This window comes from Aotus nancymaae, unplaced genomic scaffold, assembly GCF_030222135.1.
Source record: "Aotus nancymaae isolate 86718 unplaced genomic scaffold, 86718_ANA_hifiasm-v0.15.2.pri h1tg000010l, whole genome shotgun sequence".
Lineage (NCBI taxonomy): Eukaryota > Metazoa > Chordata > Mammalia > Primates > Aotidae > Aotus > Aotus nancymaae.
Window position 1 is genome coordinate 3,168,593 of NW_026988421.1, and position 25,536 is coordinate 3,194,128.

General features: G+C 45.7%; 1 protein-coding gene across 2 annotated transcripts in view; it reads right to left on the reverse strand.

Moving 5' to 3' along the window:
• Nucleotides 1-25,536, reverse strand: part of PTPRE (protein tyrosine phosphatase receptor type E) — a 173,619-nt gene that overhangs the window by 97,520 nt on the left and 50,563 nt on the right. Inside the window, exon 2 of one of the 2 annotated variants that reach the window (XM_021671706.2) lies at nucleotides 8,188-8,210. The gene's annotated coding sequence lies outside the window, so the exon portion shown is untranslated. Of the gene's footprint in view, nucleotides 1-3,402; nucleotides 3,520-8,187; nucleotides 8,211-25,536 lie in introns of those variants that run through there. The other variant, XM_012464201.3, reaches the window with a different exon arrangement.

Sequence of the window (25,536 nt, forward strand, 5' to 3'; positions counted from 1 at the left end):
TTTATTAACTAACATTTCTGCTTGAGTCTTAAAATCAAAGCCCACGGATTCCCAGCTTTTCCTTCCTGAATATAAGCAACATTATAAAAAGGAAATGACCATATTTCAAATAAAAATTTTCCATGAATAAAGTGCCTTTTAAAAAAATGTTCTTGCTTCTTTCAGAGAGCAAAAACATATGAGCGAGGCAGAAGGAGCAACCCCGCAGGCCACTGCCGCCTTCTCGTAGGAAGATGACAAAACATTCACCCCACAACGAACAGACCTCGTCCTGTAAGACAAGGAGATGTATGCAGCTGGCGCCAGTCACGGCTGACACCTGCGCTAGGTACTTTATGGGGATTTCTGTTGCTAACTCCAAATCCAGATCAGCACGGAACTCTAGGTCTTGAAGATGTCTTTAAACAATTCTCACCCAGCCCTTTATGTTTTAGACAAAGAAGGTGTGACTCGGAGTGAATGAAGTGACAAGTCTAAGTCATTCAACTTTCTTTTCTTTCTTTTTTTTTGAGAGATGGAGTCTTTCTTGTTGCCCAGGCTGGAGTGCAGTGGTGCAGTCTTGGCTCACTGCAACCTCCGCCTCCTGGGTTCAAGCAAATCTTCTGCCTCCGCCTCCTGAGTAGCTGGGATTACAGGCGCATGCCACCATGCTCAGCTAATTTTTGTATTTTTAGTGGAGATGGGGTTTTGCCATGTTGGCCAGGCTGCTCTCGAACTCTTGACCTCAAGTGCTCCACCCACCTCAGCCTCCCAAAGTGCTGGGATTACAGGGGTCATTCGACTTTCTAGAGCTAAAATCCTTTCTAATCACTTATTTTGCTAGGCTCTCTGGCAAAACCCACATTTATACTTAGTAGAGAAAGGACTCAGATATTGGCTCTCCAAGCAATATTTCCTGAAATTAGAACTAGAATCAACCACTTCATTTTTCAAGATCTTGCACAATTATGAACTTGCAAGAGATACCTGATAAACCCCTGATAGACCCTCAGTGAGAGAACGAACAAATTATTGGCTGTGCTGAAAGGAAACCTGCCAAGTGTGTGAAAAGAGATTAGAAAGCTGGATTTGGTCAGCAGATAACCTGCAGAAATAATTGGGAACGCTGGCCAAGATCAACTCAAGTGATCATAAAACTGTTCCAAAATATAATTATCTACAGCAAACTGCAGAACCCACAGGATATGTTCTTATTTGTTACTGTTCTCTGTCACTTGCATAACTGTCAAATAATATTTTTCATAATGGAAAAGTTTTTCTTTTGGCAGGTCTGGACTTCACTTTGGTGGTGGTAATGAGAGCTGACTGGTTTTTCCGTTGGAGAGGAGCACCGTTTTAGTTTGAGGAAGCACTTCGGGGGACTGGAGCTTCCTTTCCCACTGTCTTACAACTCACTTCTCCAGCCTGCCTGGGTCTCTGTTTTCCCCTCTTTAAGGTAGAGGTGACAAGGCATGCCTGGACTGCTGCATCTGGGTGTTTAGGGGACCCACGTGAGACAATGAATTTGAGCATGCTTTGTAAATAAGTGCTCTATATGTATGCATCATATCAGAAATGCAATTTTTATCTAAGCATAAGGCACATAAGTTATCTGGAAAAACAGGAAACAGAGAAAAATCCTGTTTTTCTGAATAATAATTTCCACAAACATGGTATTTCAACAAATTCATTTCTCAGCAACGACATGGTAACATTATAGGTTTAAATATATAATATGTATATTTAAAATATAATATATATATAGCTTTAAGAAGCTATCTATATGTATGTATTATAGCACTCGAACTTGAAATCTGCACCATTTCTGATAGCAGATGAATCTTGGTAGAGTTGTTGGAAATCAGTTAAATAACACCAACACATTTTTTAAAAGTTGTTAGAACTCAATCAGCCCTCATTATAAAATCAATACAAATCCAGTGTTTGTTTTTTTGCTTATGCTCATTTCTATTCAAAACAAGGAAAAAAGCTACTCAGAAAATCTATTATATGACATGTTTTTGTTCAGTCGTTCCACAGAGACTCTTCCTTTCTTAACATTTTAAATAATTTTTACCAAACTCTGCATCATAATAAGCAGTTTAGAAAAATGTGACTGTAGATTTGAGAGTACGCGTGCAGGTGTGTTACATGCGCTCCTCCCTCCCTCCTCCCTTTCCGAGTTCCCCGTGTCTGTTGTTTCCATCTTTATGTCCACGCGTCCTAAGCAGCTTTAAAAAGTCACCGCAGGCCGGGCTAGGTGGCTCATGCCTGTCATCCCAGCACTTTGGGAGTCTGAGGTGGGCGAATCATCTGAGGTCAGGAGTTCGAGACCAGCCTGGCCAATACGGCAAAACCCCATCTCTACTAAAAACACAAAAATTAGCTGGGCCTGGTGGCAGGTGCCTATAATTCCAGCCATTTGGGAGACCAAGGCAGGAGAATCGCTTGAACCCAGGAGGCAGAGGTTGCAGTGAGCTGAGATTGTGTGACTGAACCCCAGCCTGGGTGCAGAACGAGACTCAGTCTCAAAAAAAAAAAAAAAAGTCATTGCAAATGGTCATTTCTGAGCGGCATATGATCTCCTCTCCTGTTGCTCAATTCACAGGGGGCCGTCCCCAGGGGATGGAGCTGCAGTTAAGGGTGAGTTCCTGTATTGGGTGGGACTGGTCCACTCATGGTCCTTGCGTTTGGCCTTAGCCCTCACCCTGATGCACCGCTCGGTCTGAAAAATCTCTCTGTTACTCACACACCCAAAAGGGTCTATACATTTCTTGTCTTCTTTCTCCTAATCTGAATGCTGCCACGCCTTAGGCAGTTGATATGCATCTGCAGCCAACAATACCACCTGTTTCTGCAACATGAACTGCACAGGCAGGAAACCCTTACACACAGCCCTCCAGAGCCTGAAGACAAACTCCTTGAAGAGAAGCTCATCGTTCTGCAGTCCAGGTCCCTCACGCTCGCTCTGTGTGTCACTTGTTAAGAAAAACGAAGAGGGCAGTTTTGATTACAAAGATCGAAAATGTCCAGTTTACAATGGGTGGGATTTTCCCATGTCATTGCGCCGGCCTATGGCTCCAGCAATTGTTAGGGACTGTTTTTCTGACAAGGTGAACCTCACCTTGGGTTCCTGGCTGTCTGACAACCCACCAGGCCCAAGCAGACAATCCCTCCGTGCCATCCCTAGGGCACTACAGACGGAAGCATGGCGGACTAGACATGGGTTCCTGATGCACAGATCCCGGCTTTCCTGCACAGAGCTGGGTAAAGGCGACTAAGAGGCTTGCCAAATTTTCACTTAGTGATGCCTTCCTCATAATATTCTTTAGCCTGATTTTTAGATACTTTAGAAATGATATTGGAAGCAACCACGAGACAAATCCGAAGCGACAAGAAAGGCCCCTCTGAGCTCCCCATTACCTCTTGTCTTCCTGGGAAGACGCTGGGAAACCATCCTGGCCTTGGAGAATCCATGTTTCCCTGCCAGCTGAGAAAGGATTTCTAGAAGAATTCCAACTCTGAACTGGGTCTGCTGTGAACACACTGACGAAACATGAATTTATATAGGAAATCTGTGTTCCTATTTCCTCTTAGGGGAAACTGTGACTGATGAACGCCCATGCTTTGCTCTGTGACGAAGGATTGCCTACTAGGCTCTTTTAGGAACCACTTCTTGAAAGAATGCGGAAACTTTCCCGGGGGGAGGGAGGAATGGAAATGGAAATAAATGAAGGATTCATCCGTTTGTCACGTCAGATCCAAAGGCATTCTTCCAAATTACTGTCAGCTTCTAATTCAGTCACTGGGAGAATAACTTGTCACTGTGGCTCGGGTAGAAACCTGTGGAATCCATTGGTGCTAATAAAAAACCCAAGTATGGGATGAAGAAGGGAAACAGGAATCACATGTCTTAGAAAGTTTTAATTTTTTATGCGCTCTGCCCACCAGGCTTCTCACTTCTTTCTGGGATGCTGAAGGCTGGCCCAGGGCATGTAGCTTCTGCCCTGCTGGAAACATCACCCCAGTGGTCCAGCCAGAAGCGAGCTTGGGGTGGTCCCCCTGCCTGTCAGAACCCTGAACTTTATTTTAAAACCAACAGATTTTTTTTCTGTCATGGTAGCTGTTCAAATCAACATCAAGAAACACAAATGAGTCAGAAGAGAAAAAAATCCTACTTCTTAAAAGTGCCGGAGGAGGAAACAGAGATTACTAAAGAAGAGCAAGCGAGGGGAAGCCTAAGTCCATTTAAAATGGAAACTCACAGTTGCTGAATGTTCACACTTTAATTTCGTTTTCTTTTATTCCTTGGGTATTTCCATGAACCAAAGAGAAACAGTCAAATTACAGTATCATTTAATTTTACTTACTAGTAGATACACTTAGGTATAACAATATAAGACCTCAAAGAGTCTGGAGAACATATTTAAACCTTAATTGTGTGTCTTTTATAAATTCTTAATTCTGAAATTCCATTGCATTAAATACTATACAAGAGACCCACAGAGTTGCAAGCATTCTCTAGTCAAGCATTCTCCAGCTGAGGGAACTTTGGTCATATTGGATCATTGACATGAAACACAGTGTTATTTTCACTAATCTATTGTTAAAGACAAAGAAAAAGGAAAGGAAAACATAGGAATGAGTGACTCCACTCAAGAGACCCCTCCTAATTCAGTTTAACAGGAAAAAAGACATGACTCGTTTTTCTGGATGTCAATTTTTTTTTTTTTTTGAGACAGTCTCGCTCTTTCGCACAGGCTAGAGTGCAGTGGTGAGATCTCGGCTCACTGCAACCTCTGCCTCCCAGGTTCAAGCAATTCTCATGCCTCAGTCTCTCAAGTAGCTTGGATTACAGGTACCAGCCACCACACCTGGATAATTTTTGTATTTTCAGTAGAAACAGGGTTTCACCATGTTGGCCGGGCTGGTCTTGAACGCCTCACCTCAGGTGATCCTCCCACCTTGGCCTCCCAAAGTGCTGGGATTACAGGCGTGAGCCACTGCGCCTGGCCTGGATGTCAAATATGAATATATTTTTTAAGTGAAAAATTGGATTACTGCTAGTAAAGGGAACTCCTTTTGATACCCACTATAGTACCAGCATGTATGTTAGAATCCAGCTAAATGCCTTTTTTAAAAGTTGAAAACAGTTGCCATGATTCTGTAATGATGATCATAATAAAAGTAGAAGTGATAACCATAGCTAGCTTTAATTATTTTTTTATTTTTATTTTTTTGAGACAGGGTCTCACTCTGTCACCCAGGTTGGAGTACAGTGGGACAATCTCTGCTCACTGCAGCCTCCACCTCCCAGGCTCAAGCAATTCTCCTGCCTCAGCCTCCCAAGTAGCTGGGATTACAGGCACGTGCCAAGACCGCCCGGCTAATTTTTGTATTTTTAGTAGAGACGGTTTCACCATGTTGACAAGGCTGGTCTTGAACTTCTGATCTCGTGATCCACCTGCCTCAGCCTCCCAAAGTGGTGGGATTATAGGCGTGAGCCACTGTGCCCAGCCCATAGCTAGCTTTTATTAAATGCTTACCTTGGGTCATCACACTTAAATGTCACATCACGTTCTAGGAAGTGATCTATAGATGAGAGAAAAGAAGGCTCACACAGGCTGATGTGTTCATCCAGCACATGTGGCTAGGCTCCTCTGCAGTCAGCTGGCCAGTATGGGCGGTGGCTATGGCATCATCTCCAGCCTTAGGGGGCTTACCCGCCCTGACCAAGGTGGCCTATCTTTTTAGTTCTAACTGACTCAAAAACATGTCTCTGAATCCCACAAGTGAGAAATAAGTTCCCTTCCATTAATAGATATCCTGAAGCTCTGCACGAGTTTCAGATGCTTAGCAGAGAAAATGCAACAGGCTCATAGACCAGTCTGGTATTCTACTTTGGCAGCTGTGTTAGTCCGTTTTCATGATGCTGATAAAGACATACCCAAGACTGGGAAATTTATAAAAGAAAGAGGCCTATTGAACTCACAGCTCCCTGTGGATGGGGAGGCCTCACAATCGTGGTGGAAGGTGAAAGGCACATCTCACATGGCGCAGACAAGAGAAGAGAATGAGGAAGAAGCGAAAGTGAAAACTTCTTAAAAAACCATCATAATCTCGTGAGACTTATTTACCCCCATGAGAACAGTATGGGGGAAACTGCTCCCATGATGCAATAATCTCCCACCAGGTTCCTCCCACAACACATGGGAATTATCGTGTACAATTCTAGAGGAGATTTCGGTGCCGACACAGAGCAAAAGCATATCAGTGACCCAGTGGGCAGGTCACAAACGAAGGCAGCAGACAAGGCAGCACAGATAGGAGACCCAGGCTTCAAAAACCCTTTCTTCACGTCGAGAGAAAGATTTCTGGACTCAGAAGTACCCTTAATCTAGGGACTCAGCATCTTCCTGAAGTAGAGCTTTATTTTCCCACTGAAATGGAGGCAAAGGATGGGGCCAGGAAGAGGGAGGTGCCCCCTGAAGCCACTCTGGCTGCCAACCCATGGTGAATGCAGAGAGGACAGGAAGTCAGCTCCTGGACACATGCTCAGTGACCTTTGGGTGTGGCACCCACTTCTGAATCTCTTGCCGGTTTTGAGACAATGCCAGGGGGTGGAGGAGCCCACGAAGCACCTGTCACAGGGTCACTCAGCTGCGGGAGCTACTGACTTACGGACGGGCAACAAGTCAACTTGGGGTGGCGGGGAGGGGCGCTAGGAAATTTTGGAAGCGGCAGAAGGCAAAATGGCATGCAGTGGGGCCAGTACTGAGTGGAGAGGCAAGGGGTGCAAAGGACACACACTTGTAACAAATCATAATCTGTGCCCTGCATTTGAAAAGGAGATGTATCTATGGGGTCTGACACTCAAATATTTCATTGCAGCGCAGTAGGCACATTCACATTTGATAAAGCACACAGCTCCATTGCTTTTGAGGAGAGCCATGTTTAATATGCATTCAAACCAATATTGACCAGCCAACACCCCTTGTATAGGATTCTGAGGCAATAAGGGATTGCAGATTTCTTACAGTTAATTCTCCATCCCATAAATATGATTCCAGTAACAATCCTTCTCTTTGATCCCACTGCTGACATTTACTTAAGAAGAGTTCACCGTTCAGAATCAACAACGTCTTATGATGAAGCAATGGAGAACATGGACAACAAAATTAACTTAGTAGGTGGGAAATGAAGGCATCCCTCTTCTCTAGCGTAATCAGTCATTACTTTTATTTAACATTCCTTACCCAGAGAGAAAGAAACAATCCAGAGTCAAAATGTATTTGATCACACCGAGAAACGACCGTAAGGATTTATGCCCAGATGGAACAGTGCCACGAAGGGCACCCTGCCTGAAAGAGAGGGCCAGCCAGGGCACGATAATTGATCCATTGAACTGAAAATGATGCCAGAATGGAGTCAGTGCCTTTCAAATGAGGCAATACATTTAGGAAATACGGCTTCCTGGTGGCGGGCATCATGGTGCCTGCTGAAAGCAAGCGCACCCAGAAGTCCATGCTCCACTCGCCCGCATGCTGCAGCCACTGAGAAAGCACTTAGATTTTCTTCCTTTGATTTGTTTAGGAAACTTAACAGCATTAAATTGATTAAGTAGACTGCAAAAGGGCTACGTTGTTTAAAGCTTTCTTTTTCTAAGGACATCAAGGCCATGGAATTTTGCCATTGCCTGGACCCAAAAGGCATATAATTATGTGACACCCCGACACTGCTTTCACTGAGAGAGCAATCTGGGGAAGACTTTTCAGCAGTGTTCCCAGCACAGATCAATTTAAGAAGCAGTTACCATCAATGCAGATATGTGCCCCTGTGCTCCTAACAGTGGTCGGATGTGTGCCATTGAGATAAGGCTAGGCCCTTTCAAAAGCAACAACAAGTCAGTGAAAGGAAATTGTGTAGAAATTGTGTCCTCAACAATACATTTCAGGAGACCGAGCAGCTGAGCCAAATTTCACACACACACACACACACACAAAAAAAAAAAAAAAAAACACGTTGTAGCAAAAAAGTGTGATATGAGTCTGTTCGAGCAAGGTAAGGCATAAAATTCAAATATAACACGCTGACCATATGGCTTTCCTTATCAAGAAAACAATGTTCCTCTGATAATTAAATCCCACATATTATTTTAAGCTAGTTATCTGTATATCAGAAGTAATTTTTAAAAAGTTTTGTACTCACCGAGGGAAAGTGAAGGCTATAGTCTGAAAAAGAAAGAAGAAAAAAAAGTTAGTTTTCTGGTTAACAGGAGTTGGCTGCTAATTCTAGCCATTTCCTGGGGCACAGCACTAGTTGAATATCCCATTTTTGCTTCATTGTTCAAGGTCTCCTGGAGACCTCTTTATCTAGATTCTACTTCTTTCCACTGCAATCATCAACTTTTAACCATGTCCTACCCCAAACTTTAATACAACCTCTAATGGTCAGTTGATGGTGGGGTGTGGCCACCGACCTAGCTCCCAAGATGCTCCATCAGTCAGATGCCTCTGCTGCAGTCTGTAGGGTTCCCTCCCTTGGAAGTAGTTCCTGTAGCCCATCCTCCCCTCAAAAGAGCCTTTTACAACCCGGTCTGGAGCAGCTCTCTTTCCTCAGCTTTCTAGCTTAATCATTATCTACCTTGATCATTCCCATTAATTAATTAATTTTTTTTTTTTTTTTGGAGATAGAGCCTTGCTCTGTCCCTCAGGCTGGAGTGTAGCGGCACAATCTCAGCTCACTGCCACCTTCACCTTACGGTTCAAGTGATTCTCCTACCTCAGCCTCCTGAGTAGCTGGAACTACAGGTACATGCCACCATGCCTGGCTTATTTTTATATTTTTAGTAGAGATGGGGTTTCACCATGTTGGCCATACTGGTCTTGAACTCCTGGCCTCAAGTGATCTGCCCACCTTGGGATCCCAAAGTGCTGGGATTACAGGCATACGCCACCACGCCCAGCCTCCCATTAATTTAGCTCTCATGTTCCGTTTTTTTTTAAGTTTTATTGAAATATAATTTTCATACCATAAAGTTTACTTGTTTAAAGTGTACAATTCAGTAGTTTTTAGTATATTCCCCCAGCTTGAAACCATCAGTGTAATCTAATATTAGAACATTTTTATTATTCAAAGAGTGACTCCATGCCCACTGTTAGCTCACTAGCTCCCAAGCTCCATCCTGCCCCCAGCCCCTGGTAACATCAATCTACTTTCTGTCTTTATGATTTGCCTATTCTGGGTATTTCATACAAGTGGACTCATACTATATGTGGCCTTCTGTGACGGGCTTCTTTCACTTACAATAACATTATGTTTTTGAGATTCATCCTTATTGTAGCATGTACCATATTTCATCCCTTTTAATGGCTGAATAATATTCCATTGCATGGATATATCACATTTTGTTGACCCATTCCTCAGTGGATGGACTTAGCTCACCTGTTCTGCTCTAAGTGGCCAGCATGGCAGCCTCACATTGGGATTATTGATTAGGCTACTATCTATCTGTGCACATTGCATGTCTGCACTGCTGAAGGGTAGAAGCATGTTTTTTGATTGTCACTATTTTTAGATCATGAATGAAGTACATGGTGTTTCCCACTAAAATAGACTATTTGCTATCTTAGTCCTGACAAAACTAGATATTTTAAATCAAATCAAATAAAGATGCTACAGCACATAATTATAAGTTGTTACAAATTGTCACATTGTTATACATTTAAAAGTTAACCCATGAAGTATATCTGAAGCCCAAAAAGCAGAAAAAATACTTCTGGTTACTAAGGAATTTTAAGTCTATTTGGGCAAATCTACAGCTCAAATTATTCTTAATGATGAAAGCCTTAATACCTCCCCACAAGTACTGGGATCAAAGCAAGGATTTGTCCCCCTCCTATTTAACACTGTCCTGGAAATCATAGCCAATGCAATAAGTTAGGAAAAAGAATTAAACAACATAAGCATTGAAAAGAAAAAATAAACACAACTTTATTCCCAGATGACATAATTGTCTATGTAGAAAATCCCAAAGGATTCAAAAATAGCCACTAGAGGCAATATGTGAGTTAAGGTCCCAAGGTGCAAAGTTACTAACAAAAAAAAAAAAAAGAAAGATTTGTATATACTAACAGCAATTATAAATAAAATTTAAAAGACAGTCTATATAATGCCAAAGCATCTAGTGGGGCAGCTATATAAAACAAGTGGGGAAAATCTGCTGAGTAACATAAAAGCACAGAGGGTCTCCAGGGTGCAGTGGAGCCCAGTGTAACATAAAGCACAATGGCAGGGGATTGAGAATGCATCAGGTTTTGGGCAAGAAATGATTACTTGAGGATCACTGCAGATAGGGGAACTGCTTTTTGGTAAGAATAAGTTGTTACAAGAGTCCATCCTTTTCGCTCCCCAAAATGAACCAGAAAAGACACTAAAAAGAGTGACCCATGGTGTTTAACTGGGGCCAAGCAAGGGAAGAAGCCAGGAATGGAAGTTATACCTCCAATATCTCAGGAGGATTGATAGAAATGATCAAACCTATCTTCCAATGCGATGCCGATTCCTTTTAATGTAAAATAAAACCCAATGCTATGCAGAAGCTTCTGGAGCAGGGCTGCAGATAGGGGCAGCAGGCTTGTGTCAAACCAGACTAAAGCCACATGGGAAAAGACCAGTCTGGGGTAGAACCTGTTGACACTTTGTCAATGGCTGCACAATTGACAACCCCAATCAAATGCAAATCATAATTTGAAATTAACCTTGGAGCTAATTTTTTAAAAAAATAGGGCAAGAATACATGGAACTCTTGCTTTATTGTGCAGTGGTGCACCATGGCTCACTGCAGTCTCAACCTCCTGGGCTCAGACAGTCCTGCCTCAACCTCCTGAGTAGCCGGGACTATACGGGTACACTACCACATTCTGATAATTTTTGTACTACAAATAGATCATGGATTTTACGGTTTGTGGCTCACACACGATAATATGAAACCACAATTATCAGTGTCTTAAAGAATCAGAGCAAAACCCAATCATAATGTTCTCTAAAGTAAACCTTTACCAAGTGAAGACTTTCATTAAGCCAACACTGTGATGCCGATGGCTACTGGAATATTGAACAATAGGTTTGAAAATGTGAAAGGGGCACATTTAAAAGCTAGGGGTTGGGGAAGTTGGTTTGAGCAGACAGCTCCGAGAAGTGGGGTCAGTGAGAAGCTGACATAACATCCGCCCGCTCACTGGAAAGTTTCCTGTTGTTCTCTTGAATGGCATTGTCCTCAGCAGGGGGAAAGAGATAATCTTAGATTTATTGGGCTGTGGAGTATCTTGGGGGCTGCATATGGGGTCTCTCCCACATCTAACAACTATCCTCTTAGGTAAGGCAAGATGCCTTTATTATTTTTGTTTATTTATTATTTTTTGAGATGGAATCTTGCTTTGTTGCCCAGGCTGGAGTGCAGTGGCAGGATCTCGGCTCACTGCAGACTCCACTTCCCAGGTTCAAGAGATTCTCCTGCCTCAGCCTCCTGAGGCTATCACAGGCGCCTGCGACCATGCCTGGCTAATCTTGGTATATTTAGTAGAGATGGAGTTTCGTCATGTTGACTGGGCTGGTCTCGAAATCCTGACCTCAAGTGATGCACCCACCTCAGCCTCCCAAAGTGCTGGGATTACGGGCATGAGTCATCGTGCCTGGCCTGTGAGACCCACTTTAAAGATGAGGACACTGCGGCTTGGTGAGACTCTGGACCAGCATCACAGAATGAAGAGGCAGGGCAGCAGGACTGCTGACCCAGGGCTGCTGAGCCCACTCCTGGCTAGGCCTCCCGGGGGAAGCCACCCTACATTGCAATATATGTTTGTCTGCTCGTTTTATTTATTTTTTCCTAAATTGAGAGAAGGTCTCACTCTATCACCCGGCTGGAGTTCAGTGGCATGATCATATCTCACTGTAGCCTTGATCTCCTGGGCTCAAGCAGTCTTTCTGTCTCAGCCACCCCCGACCCTGAGTAGCTGGGACTACAGGTGTATGCCACCACATCCCACTAATTTTGTATTTTTTGTAGAGACAGGGTCTTCTGAGGATGCCCAGACTGGTCTCGAACTTCAGGGCTCAAGTGATTCGGCTGCCTTGGCCTCCCAAAGTGCTGGCATTACAGCGTTACAGGCGTGAGCCACTATGCCGTCTTGTCTGCCTGTTTTTGTTTTTTTGTTTTTGTTTTTTTGGCTATATCTCCTTCCTCCCAGTGAAGCTGTAATTCCACTAGTGAAGGAATGATGTAGGAAAGGCGTTCTGTGGATGGCAATAATGACACTGGATTACTCCTTAAAATTCTTCCAGTCCTGGGAAGTGCTGTACCACGTTCTCTGCTCCAGAAAGGAAGGCCCGTGATGGTCATATGTTTACTGTGGGAGAAATGAGTCTTTGGGAGTGGCCTGGCCCACAGAGGCCTGGACAGCCTGACCAGCCTGGCCACAGAGCTGGAGCTTTGGCAGGTGAGTCCCTGGAGCCCACAGCTGCAGCCACTCTGCTTCCAGGGAACAGAGGCAGGGAGGAAGCCAGGCAAGGCCCTGGGAAAAAGGCAGGGTGACAACATCGGAACAGGGGAAATCCACCCTTAGGAAGGGGGGCAGGGGCAGGCAAGGTCAGGCCAGTGAGCGTGCCCACAGGAAGTAGCCAGGCTGCTGCTGGGCTGGGTCCCAATTACACATGAGATATAGAAAGACCGAGCGACGTTATTGTGAATCCTAACATTGCAAAGAAGAAAATACAACTACAGCATTTAGAATCAGTCCCTTGGAACTATTTAATTTAAGAGAAACATTCAAATTACTTCTGAGATGAACAGAACCGGCCAATCTTTCCAAACTCAGACAAAAGTAAAATGCCTTTTACACACACCCTTGGCCTAAAGCACCATCAGCATTCGAGTGGGCAGAAGGTAGTCGCTGAGCGGCTTGCGTAGCACGTGTATCTACAAGCTACTCTTTTCACTGAGTAGCAACCTTGAAGAATTTTTTGGAAGTGCATTTACATTTTATTTTAAAATGTTTACATACATGTTTCTACATGTATATGTGAAATGTGAACTTTTTGTGATGGATTAAAATCTTATAAAGAAAGATACAAGAATAAAACTCCACTTCATGCCGTTAAATGCCAGAGACATTGACCTTGAAGCGATCTTACTGTGAATGACCAGCCCTCGGAGCCAAGTTCCTCAATCCTGACTGCTGTCTCTTGGACTCCAGATTTTTCCCAAAGACACTGAGTTGTCCTGATCAATTAGAGCACTGGGGTAGCAAGAACTGTCATTCACCCTCAATCACAGTAACACTCAAGCACAATGACCACAACCATCACTTTAGATGGACTGGCAAAGAGCAGGATCATTACTCCAAAGGAAAAGAAAAAAAAAACAGGGCCAGGCACAGTGGCTCACGCCTGTAATGCCAGCACTTTGGGAGGCCGAGGCGGGCAGATCACCTGAGGTCAGGAGTTTGAGACCAGCCTGACCAACATGGAGAAACCCCGTTTCTACTAAAAATACAAAATTAGCTGGGGGTGGTGGCACATGCCTGTAGTCCCAGCTACCTGGGAGGCTGAGGCAGGAGAATCACTTGAACCTGGGAGGTAGAGGTTGCGGTGAGCCGAGATCGCACCATTGCACTCCGGCCTGGGCAAGACAGTAATTCTGTCTCAAAACAGCAACAACAACAAAAACAAACCATCAAACAGACAAACAACAACCAGAACCAAAGACCTCATCACTTGAACCAAGTGCAGCACGAATGGATGGACCTGCAGCCACCGCCCCTGTAGCTGTCTCTTGCATTCCATCAGACAACTTCACTGTCTTCCAGTGGGTAATTCAAATGATGGAAGGATGCAAAATGTCTCTGAATCATCTAGGCTTCAGATTTGCACTGATGTCATACTCACAGTTTCCTTGTTTACCTTCCAGGCAACAGTAAAGCTGTTAATGTCTGTATTTTCTAATGCATGAAAGGCAGGACAGAAGGAGCTACCGAACTCGGGGGAGGGAGCCCTCCCTGAAACGCAGGAGTTGAGTAGAATCTTATCCTGTCTACCCCACAGCCTCAAACCACCTTGAAAAGGAGATGAAATCTTTAAAACAATGTTGCTAAGGCTGGGGAAAATTAAAAGACCCATTTTTCTCAACCATCCTCTTTGCCAGTCTGTGACAGATGAGCGTGACTTCTAAATATTTGGTAACTTTTAGAAATTATTCATGGGCAGATGCTCAGCTAAGATCCAAGTGCATCCCTGCCTGCCTCTCAAGCTCCTTCCTCCCCCGACTAAGGCATACAAAACAGCACCTTTCTAATTAGTCCATGGTTCAGGCACCCTCTTTGGATTAGGAAACATGCAAATTACAAAGCCAGACAAATCCTCCCTTGCAAGTACAAGTGTCTGCTGGTTTCCACACTGCCTCATCTGTCTATGCCATTATTACCAACATCAAATTTGGAAACACGGCAATTTGATTCCAGGCTCCCTCCGGGGTGTAGGGGTGCCCTCCAAGCTCCTGAGGGGAGAGCTATGGCTTTGCCCACCTCCTGGGGCTGGGCATGGACACTTCTGAGATATTGATAGTCACTGTCATGTTTTTTAAACAAATATTTGCCCGATGAGTAGCTTCTTAGCACGGGCTTTAGTGTTTGAGGACAGGGATGGCATTAACTGCCACCAAGAGAAGACCCTTGCAGAAGAAACAGCCACTGTAAGGATAGGAATTCCATGCCACACTCCCCGCAAAGCACCCAACAGGGATTGCTGCATCCTCTCAATACTCATAGGAGGAGTTTGTTATTAGACCCACTTTGCAGAGGGGGAACTGAGCTCAGAGGTATAGGGTGGCTTGCCACAAGTACTCCTCACACTGGGCAGCACAGTGGAACTCCAGAGGAGCAGTCCTCAAACAACAAGGCCTGTTTTACTCCCCTCTACCTCTCTCGCTCCTTGAATTGAGCTCGGACTGTGAAAGGTACTCAGGACAGGCTTGCTGAGTGCCTGATGCTAATGGCAACTGAACACGCTAAAGATGTTTTTCTTGAGCTAATTCCTATTCAGTGGGCCCCAGAGTAAATGATTGATCTCTAATACTCAGATATATTCAATCAGGGTTTGCAGGTTTTCTTTCTTAGAGTGCCAATTGGAAACGCATCTGCCTTTCACCAGGAGACCCGAGGTCTGCGATGAGGCTAAGCAGGTGTGTGATGAGCCTGGGTGGTGACAATCTTGACACTCAGCTGTCCACGGCGACCTGCGGCCAGAGCCCAGGGCAAAGCAATGCTCACCAAGGCAGAATGGATGAACTGTGGCATTAAATAACTATTCAGAAGCATCATTTTATTATGAAACAATAATAATGATTGTTCACGAATAAGGGAAACAGCATGTCTGCCGATGAGACTGGCATGGATAAGAAGAGGAGACAGGGTTGGTAAATAGCCCTCTGGATTGCTTAACAGGGTTTGGAAGTTCCCAGGACGAGCATCAGATCCACGGTGATCCACCTTCCAGAGGCTGCTCACTCCCACAACCGTGTCTCACAGGGCTCCAGCACAGCGGAGTCTCCCTGCTCCCCACCCCACAAAGCCTCAGTCTCACCCAAACCCGCCAGACACCACCTGACCCAGTAGGTCAAGTCCTACTCTCTCCTTGACATCTTTTCTGAGCCCTCCGGGCCGTCCTGGTGGTATCCTTCCTGGTGTCCAGCTGTTCCCTACCCACCTTCTGTCTGTCTGTGTCTTCACAGCATCTCCACAACAACACAGTACAGTAGGACTCCGGATTAAGATGAAGGACGTTTGCTGCCATTTCAGCTGCCCTATGAGGTGGGCAGGAATGATCCACACTTTACAGATGACGAAGGCAGGTGCAGACCCTCCCCCAAAGATGGAGCACTCACGGCTAATTTGGTGCTTTCTGAATAGGAACCCTGTTATCTCTAGCTTGAGCCCAGAAACTCATCAAATACTAGTTGGATGAGAAAATCAATATGCTAAACCAGCCACTTAACATTAGTGAGTGTCTATTATGTGCTAGTTCTGTGCCAAGTGCTGAGGATTTCGAGATTAAAAAAAATACATGGCTGTAATCCCAGCACTTTGAGAGGCTGAGGCAGGTGGATCACGAGGTCAGGAGATTGAGACCATCCTGGCTCACACTGTGAAACCTCGTCTCTACTAAAAATACAACAAATTAGCTGGGTGTGGTGGCACGTGGCTGTAGTCCCAGCTACTTGGGAGGCTGAGGCAGGAGAATCACTTGAACCTGGGAAGTGGAGGTTGTGGTGAGCTGAGATCGCATCATTGCACTCCAGCCTAGGCAACAAGAGTGAAACATTGTCTCAAAAAAAAAAAAAACCATGGACAGAACCTCAGCCTCTTTACTCTAAACGAAGTCCAGAGGACGGGCTTATAAACAGATGACTGAAATGCAGGGTTGAGCAGTGCTAGATCGTGGCAAGCCTGGGCACCATGAAAGACAGAAGCAGAACACTAACCTGTGTTTGGCCAAAGTTAGGGCATCTTTCTCAAGAAGAAAATTCCCAGGCAAAACACATGAACAAAAGCAAGGAAGCCAGAGAGTGTATGGAACATTCTGGAAATGGCAAATAAGTTGGATTGTGGCTTTGACCTTGGAACAAGTCACTAAACGGTTTTGAGCCTAAGTTTCTTCATCTGTGAAATAGAGTTAATAATATTTACCTTGCTGGGTTAGTAAAGGAGAAAGGACCTGACATGGAGCTCAGGATAAGGCCTGTCCCCAGTAAATCACTGTTGTGAGCCTGGGATGTGGGGTGGGCAGAGCCCGGAATGCTGCAGAGGCCTTTGGCTTTGGGCTGAAGCCACAAGAGGGCTGCAAAAGTCTGCAAGCCTGGGCCTTCCCGTTCTGTTCCCCGCGAAGAAGGTCACTGTGATGGCTGCAGAGAAGAAGAAGGGACAGGATCACGCTATAAGTGGGCTGTGGATCCCTGACTAAAAAGGAGGCCACACCTGTGGTCCAGGTGCAGGATGAAAAGGTGTCCTCAAAGCTGGTGGTGCGCTGGTGGGAAGGGGCAGCTGTTTAATAATTGAGGAGGCAGAACTCACAAGCCTTGGAGACAAATGAGAAGTGGGGAAAGGGAAGGAAGGTGAGGGCAACCGTGGGCCTGGCTCGGGGGCCCGGGTGAAGCCCTGCCATTGACCGAGGTGGGGTTCAGGTGCAGAGCCATCAGAAAGTGAAGCATCCTTCACAAGCACACAGAGGATATTACTGAGAGACTAAGAAATATATTAGCAACACGAGAAAAGGAGAGACCCATTCTGAAGACAGATCAATTTTTTTTCAGGAATATGCTACTGAGAGCAGAGACGTTTGTTAGATATTCCTCAGGAAGATTCTGAAAATTAGAATAGCTGATGAATGAAAAATCTGCCAATCAACCAGTCACTTTGCTAAAACATCTGTAAATATTATTGGTTTAATGATTCCCAACCCCACAACAACTGGCTGATCTGAACCATTTAAACTAGTTCATTAATAAGAATCCCTGTAAAGTGCACAAAAAAGAGGCTAGCTTTAAAACAAATGAGAGATAACGGAGAATATCCTGGGTCTCTGTTATACTGTCTTGAAGAGGAAAAGCTAAATGTCTCCATTTAACACAGAGCTCATAATAAAAGGTAAGCTGTCAGGGAATTCACAAATCACTGTGCTGCTAACAGAAATGTGTCTAGGCTTGATATGCATTGCTGAGGACAAGCACCTATTTTTCCCCATCACTGAAAAAGTTCTGTGAACCAGTAATGAATCCCTCCTCCACATAAAAGAACACTGCGGTATTCATTTAGAAACAAAAACAGCATTATAACAAAAATATGCAGCGCTCCATTCTGGAACAATATACTGCAACAAAAGTGCAATGTTTGGCGGGCATTCTGTTTTGTCTACCTATAAAGGTCAGCTCTCCTCTTCCACCGCTAAGCAGTGCATCCATCATCCTCAGGGAAAATTCTTTTCTTTCTTTATAACTCAAGGAATCATCCCAAAGTATACGTGCTCGAGTCACTGCACGGCACAGCCGGCCAGTCCCAGGGCTCTGTGTGATGCGGAGACATTAGAGGCCGGTGATAGAGGGGGCTGTTGTGTGTCTGCTCATCCCTGCAGAACCCTGGGCCTCCCACCTGCCACCTGCATGGCTGCTGGTGTTTCCTGTAATCCACAGTCCGAGGGAGAAGGAGCAGCGTGTGCTCTCCAGCCAGATCCCTGCCCACGGGATGACCTTGGGCAGCCCCCCAACCTCTCTGTGCTTCAATGGCCACTACACATGAGATCACTGATACTTAGTGATGTCCACAGTGTCATGGTAATGATACAGTGAGAGAATGTTGGGTGGACGAGCTTGGACAGCTTGGAAACAGTGGAGGGTGAAGCCCAGGCAAGGACAGCAAGGCTACCGTTTGCACCCTGGGGGTGGCCATAGGTGGGGTCACATGCCCAGTGGTCAGAGTAGCCTAATAATCACATTTATGAGGACAAATGGTCTTTGGGGCATAATGCTAGACACTCTTCACACAGGAACCTGTCTGACCCTCACGGCCACCCTGGAGTCACATGCATGAAGCCACGTGGTCAGCAAGAGGTTGAGCCAGGAACCAAATCCGGCCAGATCTGACTCCAAATCCCATATTCTATGCCAGTGGGCAATCATATCCTCAGCATTAGGAAAACCCTGGGCCCTTCGTGCCCCGGCCAGGAATCGACTCCTGGGAGATAAGCTGTGTGTGGAGGAGCAGTCCCCAGGCAGCGGTCAGGGGAAGTGGACACTGCAGCAGACCACAGACAGGACACTGACAAGGACGCCTCCTCCTCCATGGTGCCCTCTTGGTCAGGCAGCACCACTGCCTTCAAAGTGCACAATTTATCTGATGTGCCCCTGCCTACGATGCCGAAATGCCATCTTCCCACCCAGCCCCAAACTCATCTCAGAGTCACGAGCAAACCGAAGAAAGGTTTCTGCTGGGCTTCTATAGACGAGGCTGGGTCTCTGAAAAGGTAAAAGCTCTGGAAGTTGAACTTAGGACAACTGCATGAAGTTCAATGCTGCTACTGAATCTGCCAGGAGGTGTGAGGTCTGAGAGTGCTAAGGGAAAGCTCTCCTGGGGGCCCTGGCCATCTCAGCAGGAACCTCTGACCTGCCTGAGCGAGCCACCCACCCTGTTGGCCAGGCTCTGTAGCCAATGGAGAGTTGGGAGTCTCCTTCTAGAGCTGCCAAGATTCTAACAAACCTCCTTCCGTTTAAACTAAACTGCAAATCGCGCACTCTGAAGACTGTCCCCAGGAACTGCCTTGTGAGGGGCGGATGCTCATCTCAGGCCGGAACGGGCACACATCTGACCTTCCTTACCCCACTGCTCATTCTCTAAAGGAACTGGAACGCACTAATACCCTCAGGGACAGCAAGGCCGGGGCTCCGTGCACGGGGCTCTCGCACCATAGGGCGGCACAGAGTGACTACACTGGGCAGGCTTCATGTCACCGACTCGTCGCCACAGCGCAGAGAGCTGAGAAGGGCCCTCCCTGCCTCAGGAAGCGGAAGCACCGAGAACACGGAGATGCCCTCCATGGGTGTGCCAATCCCCACCATCCCCCAGCTCTGCTACCGTAAGACCCATGCTCCCAACAGTTCCCTGATACTTCGTGTTGGACTGGATTCCCTGTGCCCACTGGGATCCTTTTTTGGGATGTGAATGTTTGAAGTGAACAATTTGTTTAAATGTGTCAGTCCCAATGTGAGTGTCACATTAGCCTTGAATGGACACACGATGACATGAAGCTCTCAGTGAGGTCATATGGAGACTCCGACCTCACGTTCGGTTCGGCGAGACTTACAGGCAGGGTCTCTGCATGGGACAAAGGACACAGGCTTCTGCTGCCGTGCGTAGACGGTGAGCATCTTCCTGCTTCTGCAACAGATATGGGACAGGATAATGATTCCAGCTGATTTTGCTACATCAATTAATTTTAATGACACAGAAGTCTATCCAACCATGAGTCCTAGATAAATTTAACCTGGAGGGATGGTTTATTTTTGAAATGACTAATCATTCAAAACATAATTGAAATGAAATCATCCTTCCCCAATAAACGATTTCTATGACATGAATAGGAATATGATCCACCTAAAATCTCCCGTAATAACAAGGGGAAAATATCAGGTGATCTTGTTTTGTGAGTGCAGCTATGATGGAAATGTGAACGTCCTTTAGCCAACTTAACTCACTGTAGGATTAACAGAAGAGTAGTCCAAACTGTCAGTGCTGAGAGTTTGAAATAATGAAACAGGAGTTTTGTGGGAGGTTCGTAGGCATCATTTTATCTGTGGCTGTGCTATGTAATGCACTGATCAGCAGGTATTTATCTAATGTCTACTGTGTAGTGCTTCAGGATACACAAAACAGTGCAAGAGATGAGTTCTCAGTGGTATGAGGGGAAGGTCTATACCTGGGGACAGGTAATGAGGAGGGAGAGCTCAGCTGGCCTCACAGAACAGGAATTCAGTCATGGAGTGGGTAGATGGTGGGAGGACATTCTAGGCTTGGAGCTCTGATTCCAGCTAATTCTGCAAATATAACCCTTTCATCTGCAAAGCTGTGGTTACACTGAAAAGACCCCTTACCATCCTTCCATTGGATTGGCGAGCTTCTGAGATGTAGGGTGCTCTTGGGTGGCAGCTAGGAGCTGAATTCTGGGAGGCCCTTGGAGGACAGGCTCCCCAAGGACCTCATCGTTGTGGGGTGCCCCCACCCAAGCTCCTTCCCTTTTGTGTCTCTCAGCTGGAGTCTGGGCGTGTGGGCTGGACTCCCAGACCAACCAGGGGCCTGGGAAAAGCCCTTGGTTACTGACTTTTTTACGTGTGTGTATAAGTATGTATATGAAAAATGAAAAAAGAACTCAGCTTCAGCATTTCAAACATTCAGCTTGAGGTTACAAAAGAATCCAAATTCTGGAATTTCTGTGTTAAGGGAGAGAGGAGGAGATGGCTTTGCCTCCCTGGCACCAGGGTTTCTGAAGATCTCAGGACTCAGGGTCCCCATGGCCAGCAGCCCGAGGAGCAAAGCCGTAGATGCTTCTGAACCAACAGACTCTTTCATGAAGCACCGGCAGCCTGTGCCAGCAGCTCACACAGCAATTCACTCACCAGAGTTCACCCTCACCATGATTCTCCAGATGTGTAATTTTGTAACAGAAAAGACCCCTAGTCTGAGTGTCTCCTTTACATGTGGTATCACAAGAACACACACAAAGCTCATGTCTGCATCATCCCCTTTAATCTTTTATCTTTTTTTTTTTCTTTTTATGCAGAGGAGTCTCACTCCATTGCCCAGGGTAGAGTGCAATAGCGTGATCTCGGCTCACTGCAACCTCCGCCTCCCAGGTTCAAGCAACTCTTGTGCCTCAGCCTCCTGAGTACCTGGGATTACAGGTGTGCACCACCATGCCCAGCTAATTTTTGTATTTTTAGTAGAGAGAAGGTTTCATCATATGGGCCAGGCTGGTCTTGAACTCCTGGTCTCAAATGATCTGCCTACCTCGGCCTCCCAAAGTGCTGGGATTACAGTCCTGAGCCACCATGCCGGGTCTATCTCCTTTATCCTCGCAGTGATCCTGCAAAGGCACCAGGATGTCTTCACGGCCCCTGCCCTCTCTATGTCCTGAGCCCAGCAGCAGCATTAAGCACAGTGAATGGAGGATTCCCTTTGTCACTCCAGGCTTGCCCTTTCCATGTTTGGTATTATTATAAGATGTCCACTAAAAGGCCGGGCGCGGTGGCTCAAGCCTGTAATCCCAGCACTTTGGGAGGCCGAGGCGGGTGGATCACGAGGTCAAAAGATCGAGACCATCCTGGTCAACATGGTGAAACCCCGTCTCTACTAATACAAAAAATTAGCTGGGCATGGTGTCGCATTCCTGTAATCCCAGCTACTCAGGAGGCTGAGGCAGGAGAATTGCCTGAACCCAGGAGGCGGAGGTTGCGGTGAGCCGAGATCACGCCATCGCACTCCAGCCTGGGTAACGAGAGAAACTCCGTCTCAAAAAAAAAAAAAAAAAAAAAAGATGTCCACTAAAAAGAGACGGTGAAAGAAATGGAGCAACAGAATGCAATTCCAACTCCACAGCGTTCGCCTTCTGAGTTTAGTTTGTACTATCATATCCTCAGATTAGTATTTTTTCCTTAAAGGGTTGATACATGCTGTGGAAATAGAAAGGAGAATTCTCCATCTCTTGGGGGTGAAAACCATTGTTGAAAACGCTAACTAAATCATTTAGGCTTACCAAATAAAGTTGTTTTAGAATGTAACACCAGGAAAGTGTTTATATTTCCTGAAAAATTAGGGACATTCTTTGAATCAGACGAGAACAATATAAACCATTGTGTTTCAATTTTGCCTCGTCAGCCAGGAAGCTTAAAACAGAACTTAACGCACAATCACTTCTTATCTCCAGGGAAAGGGAGCTGGCATTTATACTCCGGCCTGCTCATGCAAAGTGCTGCCACAACATATTTTTTAAACTTAATGCTCACAACTACCCAGCTATTATTATTCTGACTTCACAGATTAGAAGCCCAGAGTTCAAAGAAGTCAGGACTTGAGTTATTTGACAAGCAAGTGGGAAGACAGTGCCCATACCTTAATCCAACTGAATTAGGAAACATCCTGATACAATGATCCTTCCATAAATTGCCTCAAACCTTTCTGTGTGGGAAAGAGCACACATTCCCAAGAAAGAACGATCTGCAGAATGGAGGTTGGGGAGGTCCCCGGCCTGGGCTCTGGCTGACACCTCCCAGGACATTGGAGGTAGAACTCACCAGATGGCCTCAATGAGGAAGTGTTTTTGTTGCATGGACCCTGGGCTGGAAGGCAGTGATCTATCTGGGTGGCCGTGCCGTCACTGGACATCAGGTTTCACATGGTAGCCATCGTACAAGAGGACTTGTGAACGTCGCCTTCCCCTCCCCACGCCAAACATAACAGCAACGTCTTCTCTTCACTGTCCTGACTTGTTTACTCGAGGCTGGAGGGCAGATGACTTCAGTATTCAAAGAACTTTCCAAAAACATAAGAACCAAATTACCCTGTTGAATTCATAGATATGCCAAATTTAAATGACATTTATATGGCGGCAATGCCTTCCTGAGCACACACAGCATGTGAGCTGGCCACCATGTGAACCTGCCTTTGAGGACTGACTGCTAAGACAACTCTGTGACCTATATCCAGGGACACACACACACATCTATAGAGCAACCTGGAGGCATTCCAAACCAAGTCATTTAGATTCACAGAACAGCTATGCAAGATGTTGCACAAAGTAGGTATTCAATAAACATAAAAAATATTTTTATATAACCTATGATCCAGCTTATATAAAATTCAAAAGCAGACAAAACTAATCTATGGTGCAGAAGTGGGGACAATGGTTACCTCTGGAAGGGAGGCGTGAAGGGACTGGAGGAGCAATAAGAGGCTTGGGTTGTGAGGGAATGGGCCTGTCACATTCCTTGATCTGGGTGCTGGCTCACTTGACAGTTCAGAAATGAACTGTGTGCTTATGACTGGTGCAGAGATTTCTGTAAGGATGTTGCATTTTAATATAATTTGTGTGAGTCCATTTTCATACTGCTATGAAGAAATACCTGAGGCTGGGTAATTTATAAAGAAAAAGAGGTTTAATGGACTCACAGTTTGAAACATGGCTAGGGAGGCCTCATGATCATGGCAGAAGGTGAAGGAGGAGCAAAGGCACATCTTCCATGGTGGCAGGCAAGAGTGTGTGAGGGGGAACTGCCCTTTATGAAACCATCAGATCTCATGAGAATTTATTTACTATCACAAGAACAGCATGGGAAAAACCTGCTGCCATGATTCAATTACCTCCCGTGGGGTCCCTCCCATGACGTGAGGATCATGGGAGCTACAAGTCAGGATGAGATTTGGGTGGGGACACAGCCAAACCATATCAATTTGCAAAAACATAACTTGAGCTACTATTGTGGAGTATAGTGGGTATTGCTTTTTACTCTGCATGAATAAGCAAACAAATCAATTAATTTAATTTGTCTAAAAACTCAATTAAAAAATTTGATCAACTGTGAAACACTGAGCATATCATCTGCCCTCACCAGTCTTCACACTGGGCAACAGATGACCATGAGCATGGAGAGACTGAACGGATGGAAGAGAGCGGGACTGCCGGCCTCACTTCGCCCTTGAAGTGTTTGTTTGCCACAAAACACTTTATCTCTCACAGAGCAAGCCTTTGTATCTTTTGGCATAAACTTTATCTGAAAATAATTTTCTGATTTTAATCATTTTTTTCAAAAGAATTAAGAATCTCCATTTTGTCACCTAAATCTTTTCAAGGTGTTGGTCATACGGATAACCTTGAGACTTCCATTGCAGGAGGGATTGCTTCTCACGGCCATGACAAGGGTGTCGGGGTCAAAAAATGTGGCTTTGGGATCTGACAGGTATTGTTCCAGGCCTCAGCTCCACCTCTTGCCATCAGAGCAGCCTGAGCTGCTCTGAGCCACGGGTTTTCTATTTACAAAATGAAGGTAAGTCTATCTTAATCTTGAGGTGGCAGGTGGGGTGACCAACCTACCTTGCTCTGTCCAGGACCATCCCTGTTTTAACACTAAAATCCCCCACCCCAGCAAACCCCTCAGTCCCTAGCTAAGTGCATGGCTGGCCACCCTGTGGCTGCATGGGGTGCATGAGGTAATGTGTACCACACATCACAGGCTCAATACATGCCGACTTCCATCATGGCCACAGCCTTCTCCAAAATGTGTCCCTCTGTGTATTTTGGCTGTAATATTTGTCAATATATGATGCCTGAGAAACTTCCCATCTTTCCTTCAGCTTCTTGACCCATTTTACAAGATAAATAATCAGTAACTGTCAGGTGATTCCTAGCACCATGTTGCATCCAGAGGGCTCCACACACCTGCTGAGGGGGATGGACACTGGCCGTCCCAGACTGGTGGATCCCAGAGGCAGAAAACCCCATCGACCCCAGAAGCAACATCTGACCTTTTTGAGCTTCCACTTCCTCGAGGATGAAATGAAGATAAACATGCCTGTCCTCTTTTTAGGGTTGCCATGAGGCTTAGTGGAGATCAGGTGGATCCACGCTTACTATTGTTCATTTCCTTTTCAGTGAGTGTGGGAGTCACGATTGTATTCAGCTGGCAGCGCCTGTCAACCACTGTGGGGGACCTGCAGCCTTGCAGAGGCATTTGCAATCCCCTTGGGGACCTCAGACCTAAGGCCAGGAGGAGGTCAGGCAAAGGGCCAGCGTCACAGGTGATGGGAAAATGCACATGTCCAGGTGTCCAGGGTTGTGGCTGCAGTACCAGTGAATTTGGTGTGCAGTGTCCTGCTCCAGGAAGAGGTGGAGACTGGCTGGACCCTGCGCCAGCAGATCTCTGATGCTGTCTAGCAGGAGTGGGGCAGATACGAGTTTCAGAGGCTC